The sequence below is a fragment of the Gossypium arboreum genome, chromosome 4 (genome assembly GCF_025698485.1).
Source record: "Gossypium arboreum isolate Shixiya-1 chromosome 4, ASM2569848v2, whole genome shotgun sequence".
Lineage (NCBI taxonomy): Eukaryota > Viridiplantae > Streptophyta > Magnoliopsida > Malvales > Malvaceae > Gossypium > Gossypium arboreum.
In genome coordinates, this window is record NC_069073.1 from 108375990 (window position 1) to 108390816 (window position 14827).

Sequence of the window (14827 nt, forward strand, 5' to 3'; positions counted from 1 at the left end):
ATAAGAGCATATCTTGAATCAGTATCCTGGGATATCAAAACAAGAATTAATAACACATGATTAAGAATAAGTTAAATATTTATCATATGATTCAGAAAATAAAAACAAGATTCGTTTTAGGTTTCATTCCTCTTAGGTATTTAGGGGTTTTAACTCATAACTAAATAAGAAAAAATCTCAGAAGAATAAAGAATACAAAACATAAAGAAAACCCAAAACTCCTGAAGGGAAATTGAGGAGGGATCTTCAGTCTTGATGCTGAATCCGGCTTCTAAGATGGACCAATCGGCTTCTTTGGAGTAATTCCTTACTCTCTCTTCTCTACCTCTCTTTTCTCTTCTTCTAGCGTGTATTTATAGGTTTTGGAATTCCTAGAAGCCCTCAAAATTAGCCATTTTCCAAATTGGACTCAACTTGGGCTTGGCGAGGACATGCCCGTGTGCGATTACTTCAGGCCGTGTTCGAGCCTGTGGCACGGGCGTGTGCTATACCCGTGTGAATCATGCTTCAATTCTGCCAGATTGACACGACCGTGTGGTCTGCTCATGTAAAGAGGTCCAGGCCGTGTTGATTTCGTACTTTGGCCCATTTTCTCTGTTTTTGGCCCGTTTCTCGTTCCTTTCACTCTCCTATGCTCTCATAAGTATAAAACATGAAATTAAAGCATTAGGAGCATTGAATTCACCAATTCTAATGAGAAATCATCCATAAAATGCATTAAACATGGGGTCAAAATATGTATAATTTACGGTTTATCAAATACCCCCACACTTAAGCATTTGCTTGTCCTCAAGAAAAATTCTCAACTCATAATAAAAATAAATTCTTCTCAACTTACAATTCCTATCGATAATATCTCAGAATAATCCATAGGTAATCATACATTGAGAATTCAACTAAAAAGAATATAAAAGTTTCAAACATTCCAAGTTGAGTATTTAATCATGCAAACATAGGTGTCTCTCCGCATCTAAGTAATTACCTTTTATTCAGAATATCACAGAGTTTCACATCCTCACTAAAGATTCACTCAAATCACTCGTGGTGTTTAAGGATAATAAATGAAGCACTCAATAGTCAATAATGAAAAGTCATTACCATAGGCTTGCATGAAAATCAAATCTCCACCACTATAATTTAAGATGATATATCAATCAAAAGGTCTTTAGAGGGTTGTAGTGAGGCTTGGTTAGGGGGGTGTGGTCACAAGCTAAAAGAAAGGGTTAGAATCGAGATTGAATTGAAAAATTACCTAACTAGAAAAAGAGTTAATCTTTACTTGCGTAGAACAGAGCTTCTTCTCTGAATATGAAATTACAGATATGTATACATAGACTTTTTTTAAAAAAAAAGTTAAAATAATATAGACTAACTATTAAGAACAAAACATAGCTAGGCAATCCATTCAACTCAAATCTTGAAAAAAAATAGGGATTAATTTAGAGGATTTCAACAATAATGGGTTAAAGGTTAATATTAAGGGTAATTCAAGAAATGGCTTGTTAGGCTCAATGGGGTTTACTAGGGGTTAATCGTGGAGCTAGGCTTTTCATGGCATGAGTGGGTTAATCCTAAGTGCCTTAATCATTTTAACATATCAAATCAAATGGTGTGGTCTTGACATGCATAATCAAGCAAGTTTTAGAATAACAGTTCAATATTGACGCACTCAAAGAAATAATAAAAGTGAGCATGAAAGGATTGATAGATGCTCAAAAGGCTCAAAAATCTCACAAAAATTATGGCTTTTTGATGTTTAGACTTGTGAATTCCAATTCAAAGTAATACCTAGAGTTGGGGAAACAACCTATATTTTTAAATTCTTAAAAATCAACTTATCATGCTTGATTCTCTAATGTCTTAAAGTTTAAACAATCAATGCATAAATCCCTATGTTTTAATTCAATATATATCAATCAAAATCATAAATCAATTAAAATTTATCTTAATTATGATATGAAAGCTTTTCAAGAGAAAAAGGTAATTATTTAGGGATTTTTTCTGATGATGAAATAAATATTCCCCCCACACTTAAGACGTACATTGCCCTCAATGTACAAAGATAGATATTAGAGTATAAAAAATTAAGATAGAAAGAGAAGTGAAACTTCCTGTATTAAGAACGGATGATATTCTTGAGATCGAGTATTAGAGATAACTCTGGATGGCAAGCTTGACTCTGAAGGTAAGCCGTTTTTAAAAGGAAAACAAATGAATCTTAAAAAACAATTGAATCTTAAAAACTTAATGAAAGAAAAATAAAATAAGATAATAATTCTAATTTTTCAAGTGGCATGGCCGGTGCACACGCCCATGTGGTTCGTGTCCCGTCCTTGTTCGTCGCGAATTGTGATGTCATCACACGGCCTTCTCGCACGCCCGTGTGTATAGGCCATGTGGCTACAAGATCGTGTCGCACGGCCGTGTCTGGCGTGGTTCGCTTCTCCCATGGTTGTGTAGGTTTTCGCACGCTGTTGTCATTCTGACAGTGTTGTCCACGAGTGCTAGACACGGGCGTGTCGCACGCCCGTGTTTATTTGGCAGATTCGACCACGGCCATGTCTCATGGTCGTGGCATTTTATCGCAGCCCGTGTTTGGGGAAATCTTCTACCCTGTTTTCACACGGCCTTAAGCACACCCGTATGTTTGGCTGTGTCTCTGTGGAAACACCTGTATTCAAGATTTCTATTAGTAAGTTAGGAGTTAAATACCAAAATTTAAAGAAATAAATATTATTAGTGCTCAGGTTGCCTCCCGAGAAGCGCTTATTTATAGTCTAACTCGACTTACCTCTCTAGTGAATGGTCATGGTTGTTTGAGGAGTTTATATTCCTCATTCCTACTATCAATCTCATCAAAATAAGGTTTTAATCGGGTGTTGTTTACCTTAAAAGTGCCGAACTTGGGATGACTCACCTCCACCGTACCGAATGGAAAAATACTGAGTACCGTAAGAGGAATCTCCTTATTTAGTGTGTTAGTGACAATGTGGGGATCTACAGCATCTAATAAGATCTTATCACCAACCTTAAGTTGATTTGGAGAGGTATCGAGCTTTTTTTGGTGTAGTTTCAGTTTGTTAGGTGTTCTTGGTTTATGTGCTCGCCATTCATCTAGCTCCTCTATCCATAGCCTTTTTTCTTCATGAATGTGTCCTCTATCATTTCTGGAACATGGCTCGTGAACTTCTTTGAAGCTCAATTTCTACAAAGTCATATTGTCAGTTTTAGTAGATTGGTGTGGACCATTACCTTCAATGTTCGATGTGATGTTAGAATTATGAGCTTAAAGGGTGATCGTTTCGTCTCCCACACGAAGTGTAAGCTCACCTGTGCTAACATCAATAATTGCTTTATCAGTTTCTAAAAAGGGCCTCCCTAAAATCAAAGCGGTGTTATTATCCTCCTCTATGTCTAGAACAACGAAATCAACGGGAAATATGAACTTATCTACTTTCACTAGTACATCTTCAATAATACCCCTAGGAAATCTTATAGTTTTTCTGCCAATTGAATGCTCATCTTAGTTTGTTTATGTTTCCCAAGACCTAGTTGCTTAAACATTTTGTAAGGCATGACATTAATACTAGCCCCTAAATCAACTAATGCATGATTTATATCTAAACTACCAATTAAGCAATGAATTGTAAAACTCCCTAGATCTTTCAATTCGTGGGGTAGCTTATTCTGTAGAATAGCTGAGCAGACTGCGTTTAGCTCCACATGCGACGCTTCGTCCAACTTCTGCTTATTTACTAAAAGCTCTTTTAAAAATTTCATTGCATTCGACATCTGCGACAAAGCTTCAATAAACAGTAATTTAATATGTAATTTTTTCAAAAGTTTGAGGAATTTACCAAATTTTTCATCTGAGTGGTCTTTCCTTATCGCGTTAGGGTATGGGACACGAGGTCTATATTCTTCATTCACTGTTTTGTTATGACTTACCTCACTTTTACCTTTGCTCATTACAGTTTCTTACATCAATTCTGGCTCAGGCGTAATGAATCTTTCCTTATCTTGAGTACTAATTGCGTTGAGGTGTTCCCTTGGATTAAGTTCAGTATTACTTGGTAAGCTACCTTGTAGTTGTTTGGAGATTAGTTTGGATAGCTGGCTTATTTGAGTTTCGAGCCCTTGGATCGATGCTTGTTGATTCTTAAGTGCTGACTCGATATTTTGGAAACGGGTTTCTGATACCGAGATGAATTTAGATAGCATCTCTTCAAGGTTCGATTTCTTCTCTTTTTGATAAGGTGGCTGTTGAAAACCCTAAGGAGTTTGTGGCTTTTGATTCCCTTGAAAACCCCAGGAGAAATTTGGGTGGTTCCTCCAACCTACATTATAAGTATTACTATATGGGTTATTTTGAGATCTAAAGTTATTGTTACCCATATAGTTGACTTGTTCCTCTTCGGTTGTAGAACTGAAGGAATGATATTCTATATGCACACCTCCTCCACTTGAGTCACAACTCATTACTGGATGTACCTGCGTAGAACCAAGTAAACCATCAATCTTTTTATTGAGAAGTTCTACCCGATTTGACAGCATAGTAACTGAGTCGACGTTATAAACGCCGCTGTTTTTGTTAGCTTTGTCCTCATGACTTGCCACTGATAGTTATTCAGTGAAATTTCTTCAATGAATTCATAAGCCTCTTCAGGTGTTTTGCTGTTGATGGTTCCTCCAGTAGCTGCGTCAATCATCTGTCTTGTCGAGGGATTCACACTATTGTAAAACGTTTGAACTTGCAGCCATAGAGGTAACCCATGGTGAGGACAACTTCGCAATAGATCCTTGTATCTCTCCCATGCATCGTAAAGTGTTTCTAAGTCCATCTGCACAAAAGAAGAGATATCATTACATAACTTAGCCGTTTTAGCCAGCGAAAAATATTTTAGTAGAAATTTTTCGGTCATTTGTTCCCAAGTAGTGACGGACCCTCGTGGTAACGAGTTCAACCACGTTTAGCTTTGTTCTTCAATGAAAAAAGGAATAACCGAAGATGAATGGCATCATCAGAAATGCCATTGATTTTAAAAGTATCGCAAAACTCCAGAAAATTCGTCAAATGAGTGTTGGGATCCTCATCCTGCAAACCATCAAACTAAACAAACTGCTGTATCATCTGAATTGTGTTAGTTTTCAGTTCGAAATTATTCACAACAATAGCAGGTCTAACTATACTTGACTCAGTTCTTGTTAAAGAAGGTTTAGCATAGTCATACATAGTGCGTGGAGTAGGATTTTGATTAGCCGCAATTGCAGGAGGTAGCTGATTGCCTTGGTTTTCAGCCATCTCTTCGGTTGGGGGTTGAGTATCGTCTTCTTGCTCGTTCTCTGTGTATCTTAAGCTTCGCCTTAATTCTCTTTGGTTTCTACAAACTGTGCGATCGATTTCTTCGTCAAAAACTAATGGTCCCGATAGGTTTCTTCTAGCCATAAACTATAAAAAACCTGTCAAGAGAAAGAAAAAGTATATTAATTAGTAATAATAATAAAATTAAATTAAATTAAATTGCAAGAAAGATAAATGGCTAAAGTAATAAAAATTGAGTGTTCTTAATATTTTAGTTCACTGGCAACAGCGCCAAAAACTTGATCGCAAGGTTTCATGATAGGTTTTAAATATTTATAATTACTCATTCATGGACTAACTATTATCGCGATGTAGGCAAGTGTACCTATCGAACAGTAGTATAGTTTTAGCAAGACCGGATTGTCGAACCCAAAGGAACTAAAAGTACTAGTAATGACTGTCTTTTTATTATCTAGCCTAAGAATAAAGAGGTTTTGTTTTAATTAACTAATTATCTAAACTAAGAACTCACAGAGAAAAGAATTGCGGAATTTTTTTTGGGAAAATCGATTGAATGAAGACAATACCTAAGGAAAAATCCACCTAGACTTTACTTGTTATTCTGGCTCCGAATCGGACGATTTATTCATTCAACTTGTTTCGTAGAGATCCCTAAGTTATGTTATTATCCCTATTCAATACTAATAACTTCTAATCCCTAGATTGAATAACCGACACTTTTCTCTAATTAACACTCTAGGGTTGCATTAACTCGATCTATGGATCCCTTTATTAGGTTTCACCCTAATCTGGCAAAATCTTGTCACCCTATTTCTAGGCACACAATCAACTCTTCTTAATTATGACAAAAGTACTCTTAGACAGGGTCTATTCCTCCTGTGAATAAGAGCATGTCTTGAATCAATATCCTGGGATATCAAAACAAGAATTAAGAACACATAATTAAAAACAAGTTAAATATTTATCATACGATTCAGAAAATAATAACAAGATTCGTCTTAGGTTTCATTCCCCTTAGGTATTTAGGGGTTTTAGTTCATAACTAAATAAGAAAACATCTCAGAAGAATAAAGAATACAAAACATAAAGAAAACCCAAAACTCCTGAAGGAAAATTGAGGAGAGATCTTCAGTCTTGATGATGAATCCGGCTTCTGAGATGGATCAATCAGCTTCCTTGGAGTAATTCCTTACTCCCTCGGAGTAATTCCATACTCCCTCTTCTCTGCCTCCCTTTTCTCCTCTTCTAGGGTGTATTTATAGGCTTTGGAATGCTTAGAAGCCCTCAAAATTAGCCTTTTCCAAATTGAACTCAACTTGGGCTTGGTAAGGACATGCACGTGTGACACGTCCGTGTGCGATTACTTCAGGTCGTGTTTAAGCCTGTTAAAATGGCACAGGCGTGTGCTATACCCGTGTGAATCGTGCTTCAATTCTGCCAGATTGACACGGCCGTGTGGTCTGCCCGTGTGAAGAGGTCCAGGCCGTGTTAATTTCATACTTTGGCCCATTTTCTCTGTTTTTGGCCCGTTTCTCGTTCCTTTCGCTCTCCTATGCTCTCCTAAGTATAAAACATGAAATTAAAGCATTAGAAGCATCGAATTCACCAATTCTAATGAGAAATAATCCATAAAATGCATTAAACATAGGGTCAAAATATGTATAATTTATGATTTATCACTTACAAACTAGCAGATTTCCATGAGCATTAACAACCTTGAACCCCGGTGGTTGTCTCATGTACACCTCCTTAGCCAAACTCCCACTCAAGAACGTATTGTTGACATTCGAATGTCTTAACTTCCACTTGTTTAAAAAACCAAAGTAAACATAGCGCGCATTATGTCAGCTTTAACAACAGGACTAAATTTTTCATGGTAATCCATTCCCGTAGCTTGAGAGAAGCCTTGTGCTATGAGTCGTGCCTTGTTTCAAACAGCTGAGTCAGCATGATTCTTTTTATTTTTCAACAACCACTTACGCCCAACAAAGGGGAAATTTAGAGGCGGAAGGACCAAATCCCAGGTGCCATTACAAGTCAAAGCTTGTAATTCATCAAGGACAACATATTTCTATGATGGGATAAACATGGCTTTGTGAATGTTGGAGGTTCCACTGTACTAATAGTTGCAGCATATGCTTTAGGTTTGAAAAATGTCGTCGTTACTCCTAGTAACTATAAGATGGGTGTTGCTAGGAGGAGGTGGATGCGTATCATGTTGTGTTGCACTTGCTAAAGAACCAGGAGACAATAGGCTATTAACAAGATTAGATGAAACTAATGGAAGCAAAATGTAGGAGCTCTCATGAGAAGTAACAATGGGGAGGAGCAATAGAGACTCAGGCAGAGTAGAAGAGACCACAACATGTGGTGGTGCAAGAAAAAGTGGTAGTGTACGCATAGGATCATTGTTGGTGGAGCTATTAAATGGAAAAGATGTAGATAAATTAAAACAATCAGCATGAGGAAATACACCCTCATCAAACTGTACATGTCGCAAAATGTAGATCCTACCATGTTTGTAGACACACTTGTACCCTTTATATCTTGGAGCATACCCTAAGAACGTGCACGGAGTAGATTGAAACTGGAGTTTGTGTCTGTTATACGGTCTTAGATGAGGGTAGCAAAGACAGCTAAACACTTTGAGAAATTTGTAATCAGGTTGTTGGTGAAACAACTTCTCTATAGGGGATACACCATGAAATGCTTTTGTAGGCAATAAGTTCATTAAATAGACTACAAAAGTGACAGCATCAACCCAATATGATAGAGGTAATGATGCGTGAGCAAGAAGGGCTAAGTTAGTTTCAATGATCTATCGATGGTGCCTTTCAACCAGGTCATTCTGTTCAGAAGTATGTGGGCAGGAAGCACAATGTTGAATGCCAAAACGTTTAAAAGGGAGATCAAAACTACGAAATTTCCCACCTCCATCACTTTGGAGCTGTTTGATCTTAGTTCCTAGTTGCAACTCAACATTATGTTTAAATATTAAAAATGCTTGTAAGGTATTTGACTTGTTCCGGAGAAAATATATCCATTTATGTCGAGAGAAAGAATCTACTAATGAAATATAATATTTATAACCATTTGAGTAACAAGGAGAAGGGGAATCTACAAATGAAATATAATATTTATAACCATTTGAGTAACAAGGAGCAAGGCCCATAAATCCGTAACAACCAATTTAAGTGGTTCAGTATACATAGATGTGGAAGACTTAAATGGCAATTTGTGACTCTTGCCAAATGCACATGCATTACAAAGTGAAGGAAACTTGATTCGTAGAATGGTGATATTACATGATTGTAACACATTAGTTAAAACTTCAATGGAAGGGTGACCCAAGCATTGATGCCACTGAGTGAGTTGAGTTGTGTTTTCAAGAACCATTGACTTGCTAGCTGGTGTGTCATGGACAGAAGAACTAGAGAGTGTCTTGTTGAAAGCAGTAAATTGTTTTGTGAAAGGTGTAGGCAACAGTTTATATAACCTATTTGACTCAACCCCTTGGAGTAAGACCTTGTAAGTTACCAGATCTTTCACATAGCAACATGAGGGATGAAATTCAAAAAACATGTTGTTATCTTAGAAACTAACAAAAGATTTTTGTGTATGGAAGGATGCTAGCTTGATAAATCAAACCAAAATTGCCAAGAGAGGGTGAATTGGCTTATAAAAAATTGAGAAAACTAGAAAGAAAGTTGAAAGATGAACACGAAAATTTAGAGTGGTTCGGCCCCAATTGCCTAATCCATTACCTTAGCTTTCTACAAATAAGGATTTTTCCAAATTCATTAATTTGATAACCTTTGAGGACAAGATTTAGCCTTACAACTCCCTTAAGATTTCTACCCTAAAATCTTAAGATACAAACGCTCTCAAGGAAATACAAATAAGCGAACAAGAAATAATCCTTACAAGATCAAAGTTTTTGCAAATTAAGCTCAAATACAGTGAAATACACTTTGGCAAGTCAAAATTCTTTTTCTCAAAATCTTTTATGCTAGCTTGCATATCATTTATTTTACCTTTAAGTTCATACTTGACTTTAGAGAGTTAATTGTTTTCATTTTTAAGTTTTGAAATAGTTTATTTCTATTTTGAAACCATTAATTCAAACTCCAAACCCAGTTCATCATATGCATCTTCTAAATTATCAAAAAATAAGAATTTAAATTAGATGAGTTAGAAGTTACCTAAGAGTTAATTATTTTCATCTTTAAGTTTTAAAATAGTTTCTTTACATTTTTAAACCATTAATTCAAACTTCAAATCCAATTCATCAAAGGCATTTTGTAAATCATCAAAAGATTGGTTACTTCTTGATCTTCATTGTCGAATGAGTCCTCATCACTCCAACTAGCAACATGAGCCTTAAGCTTTTGTTTGCTTGACCCTCTTTGTAACGCCCCGTACCCGAGACCGTCGCCGGAGTCGAACACGAGGTGTTAACAAACTTAATTCATTACTTAAACATTTCATACAATTTATTTTAAAATTTCGGACAAAATTGTCTAAGCGCATCACGATCGCTTTAAAAATCATATCTCGAGTTTGAAACTCAAAATCAAATTCGTAAATTTTTCCTGAAACTAGACTCATATATCTATCTAGTAATTTTTTCTAGAATTTTTGGTCGGGCCAATTAGTACAGTTTATCGATTAAAGTCTCCCGTGGTTCAACTACTCGACCTGTGTATTACGAATCAGATATCTCCCATGCAGAGCTTCAATGACTATGCCGTTGTTTCTAATAAAACTAGACTCAATAAGGAATCTGTACATATAAATCATGACTTCTAATTACCTTTGTAAAATTTATGGTGAATTTCCAAAGTCGAATAGGGATCCAGAAATCGCCTCGCCCTGTTTCACAAAAATTTAAACATCTCATAAAATATAACTCATATACCTGTTTTGTTCCATTCATATGAAAATAGACTCATAATTCTTTAATTATATATTTTATTCATCATCTAATTATATCTCTACTATTTTTAATGATTTTTCAAACTCACGTCACTGCTGCTGTCTTAATCTATTTTATGGTAAATTTTACCTATTTCATGGTTTCCATGGATTAGCTAGCAATTTAGCATACATAACACCAAATATGATCATGATTAGCCATTCCAATGGCTAATCATTACCAAGCATTTCCATACCACTCAATAACCATATCATAAGACTATATATACAAAATGATTTTAATGCTATACATGCCATACTCAAAATATACAAGCCATTATGCCAAGATGGTATACGGATAGTGTGAGCGAGCCTCGACCGTTCCGATTTCGAGCTGGCTTGTCAAAACTACAAGGAATGAAAAGGAGGAGTAAGCATAAATGCTTAATAAGTTCACATGCAAATAGCAAGTAACATAACCATATAAGCAAACATAAAACATCATTTGCATAATCATCACCAAGACATTCATATCACATTTTCATTTATGATCTTACCATATTGTTGTTATATCGATTTTTCAACCCGAGGGTTAAGTACATACCTGTTCAAAGTACCCATTTCACAACACTTACCAATACGTCCCTTTCATCTTGAGTTTTCCTCCATTTGAGTAGAATTTTACCCGTTGAACACATCGGAATATAATTCGGATACATGGAAAGTTTGCACATAAGTGCGACATATGTAGCCAAGCTACCATGTAACCCGCCCATAAGTGAACTCGGACTCAACTCAACGAGCTCGGATGCCTAGTTACATCTCTCGAACTCGGACTCAACTCAACGAGTTCGGACATTCGCATCCATAAGTGAACTCGGACTCAACTCAACGAGTTCGGATGCTCAACCATCCTAGTGACATGTCACTTGTATCCTACTCTATTCCTAAGGTTCAAACGGGCTTTTTTTTTCCTCTATCTCACATTTTCTGTCTTCCATGGAATATCGGAACCGATACTCGGTAGCAATTCATATTTATCAAGTAGTAAACATAATTTGCATATTACTCAACATTAACCACAAAGCATAATATTTCACGATTAAAAATCAGCATATCATATAATTAACATCAATAACTTAAAAATAACAATTATGCTACATTATTTACACATGAACTTACCTCGTATGCGAAAATGGCTACTTTTACCATTTCGTCCACAACTTGGTATTTTCCCCATTTTAGCCCGAATTTCAGTTTTCCTTGCTCTATCATTTAAAATATAGTCTAATTAGGACTTATATTATTCAAATTGACCCAAAATCATATTTTGGAAAAATTACAATTTTTCCCCTAAACTTTTGCATATTTACACTTTTGCCCCAAAGCTCGTAAATTAAACTTCAGCCTATTTTCTTATGTTTTATGACATGCTGATCATTTTTCCCTTCTATGGCAACATCAAATTCTCACTCTAACATGTACTTATGACTATTAGGTATTTTTACCGATTAAGCCCTTTTGCTTGTTTTCACTTAAAACCGAGTAGCACAAGTTGTCTAACATAATTTAAAACCTCATATTTTATCATAAAACACCAAAATACACAAATTTCACCTATGGGTATTTTTCCAAATATGAACCTTAGGTTAAATTATTGCTAGCATAAGCTAAATCGAGCTACCAGGACTCCAAAAACGTAAAAATCATTAAAAACGAGGCTAGAACGGACTTACAATCGAGCTTGGAAGCTTGAAAAACCCTAGCCATGGTTTCTCCTTGCTATATTCGGCCATGGGGTTGAAGATGAGCAAAATTGGCTTTTAATTTTGTATTTTAATTCATTTTACCCCTAAATGACCAAAATGCCCTTACTACTAAACTTTCCAAAAATTCCATCCATGTCCAATTTTTGTCCAAGACTTGGAAATTGGTAAAATTCTATTTAATACCTCCTAATTAATATTTCAAAACAATTTCATACTAGAAACTTCTCGAATGCAAGTTTTACAAATTATTCGATTTAGTCCCTAATTTCAATTTAAGCACTTTATGCATAAAATTTCTTCACGAAATTTTCACACAATCATGCAATCATATCATAGACCTTAAAATAATCATAAAATAATTATTTCTACCTCGGATTTTTTGGTCACGAAACCACTATTCCGACTAGGCCCAAAATCAGGATATTACACTCTTTTCTTTCATTGAGGATAATCAAACTTGATGTGTCTTCGCTTCTCGTATTCATAGCATATAATGGGGTCCTTCTCCTTAGTAGATTTAATTTTGGGTCCTTCCTTCTTTTGAAATTTTCTTCCTTTGTTGGACCTCATAAACCTTTTGAATCTTCTTGCAAACATGACCATCTCTTCATCCTCATCCACATCTTCATTTGAGTTACTTTCTTCTATTATGGACTTGAGGGCAACATCAACCTTCTTCTTTTCAACTTTTTCTTCTCTTTTATTTATTCCATTGAGTCTCATTTCATAAGTGAGCATGAAACCAATTAGCTCATCTAATGAAAGAGCCTCCAAATTTTTAGCTTCATCTATGGTTTTCACTTTGGCATCCCAAGACAAAGGCAAGCTTTTAAGTATCTTCCGGACTACTTCTTCATTGGAATAGGTCTTCCTATAGGTTTTGAACTCATTAACGATGATGGTGAATCTATCGTACATAGCTTTAATGTCCTCTTCGGGCTTCAATGTGAAAGTCTCATAATTGAGAGCGAGGATTCCCACATTAGATTTCTTGACTTGATCAGTGCCCTCATGAGTGACCTCCAATTTGTCCCAAATTTCCATGGCATTGGAACATAAAGAAACTCTACTATATTCATCAGGACTAAGTGCACAAAAGAGAGTGTGAATGACCTTTGCGTTGAGTTGTATATTTCTCTTATCTTTCTCATTCCATTCCTTTTTGCTCTTTGGAACTAACTTATCTCCTTCTTGTTTTTGAGGAATTGATGGATCATCCATGATGACGTCCCACACAGAATGGTTGTTGGCTTGGATGAACGTCATCCTAGTTTTCCAATATGAATAATTTACACCATTGAAGTAAGAAGGTTTATTAACGAATTGAGACTCACTAACCATAATGGAGCTAGAAGAAGATGTCATCTTGTACGGTTTGAATATAAAGAAGTAGAGCTACCTTGAGAATCTTCTCCTGTTGTTAGATCATCTTTTAGAGACTAGCTCTAATACCAATTGTTAGCTCGATAAATCAAACTGAAATTGCCAAGAGGGGATGAATTGGCTTATAAAAAAAATTGAGAAAGCTAGAAACAAAATTGAAAGATAAACACGATAATTTAGAATAGTTTGGCCCTAATTGTCTACTCCACTACTTTAGCTTTCTACAACTAAGGATTTTCTCAAATTCAATAATTTGATAACCTTTGAGGACAAGGTTTAATCTTACAACTCCCTTATGATTTCTACACCAAATCTTTAGAAACAAACCCTCTAAAGGAAATACAAATAAGAAAACAAAGAAATAATCCTTACAAGATCAAAGTGTTTGCAAATTAAGCTAAAATATAGTGAAATACACTTTTTCAAAAGAATAGTAGTAAAGCTCACACATGTATGTAAAAAGAATATGGAAATAGTAAGCTCAAAGGTTGTTTGATTAATGATTTTTGCTTGAAAGTGTTTTCCTGTTGTTGTAGGATCTTTAGTTGGTTTTTATACCTTATAATTGATTTCCAACCGTTGGGGCTGTTGGTGTCATGAATAAAGTCGTTGGAATGTAAAAACCAAAGCATTTAATTCACCTGCAACACCGAGTATCAATACCATATAAAAATGTTTCAATATTTTTTGCAGTAAATGCTAAATTCAGTGACCGTTGGAGTTTTGCTATCAATACCAAAACAATTTTATCGATACTTTATAAAAATGTATCAATACTATATCGATATTTTGTAAGTTTTGTGAGAAACAGAATGCTATTTTAGTATCATTTTTAAGAATGGTATCGATATTTACAAAAATATCAATACTTGACCAAAAGGTATCGATACTTAATAGGGTTTGTGAAAAATAAAATGTCATTTTAGTATCGCTTTTAAGAAGGGTATCGATAATTCACAAAATATTGTTACGAGGCAAAAAATATCTTTTTGGCCTAGGGCAATTTTGACTTGTTTGAAAATCATTTTAACTTGTTCTTACTTAATCAAAATTATTTTAACTTGATTTTAAAATTGTTTCAAAAATTTTCTAAGATTTCAAAGTAGATACTCAAAATTTTATATCTTAAACGTTAATTTTAAACGAATCATTTTGTCAATTTTGTTCAATTTTAACTTTTATTCAAAAACACTTCAATTTGTTATATCAAAATATTTGATCAAATAAAGCTTGGTTTAACAAAGTAACATATAGTAAATTGGTGGGAGGCATGTGACTAGAACCAAGAGAAATATATGACTCACCAATTTGAGAAATAGAAGCAAAATTACCATTCCCCACAATCACTTTACTTAAGCCAATGTAGGGGTTGTAATTGGAAAACTTGAACATCTCACTAGTCATATGGGCTGTAGCACCACTATTGGGATATCAAACT

General features: G+C 35.2%; 1 non-coding gene across 1 annotated transcript; it reads left to right on the plus strand.

Moving 5' to 3' along the window:
* Positions 1-4767: 4767 nt before the first annotated feature.
* On the plus strand, positions 4768-4874 carry LOC128291930 (small nucleolar RNA R71). Its single transcript, XR_008281914.1, has one exon. It is a non-coding gene; the product is annotated as a small nucleolar RNA R71 (small nucleolar RNA).
* Positions 4875-14827: the final 9953 nt, after the last annotated feature.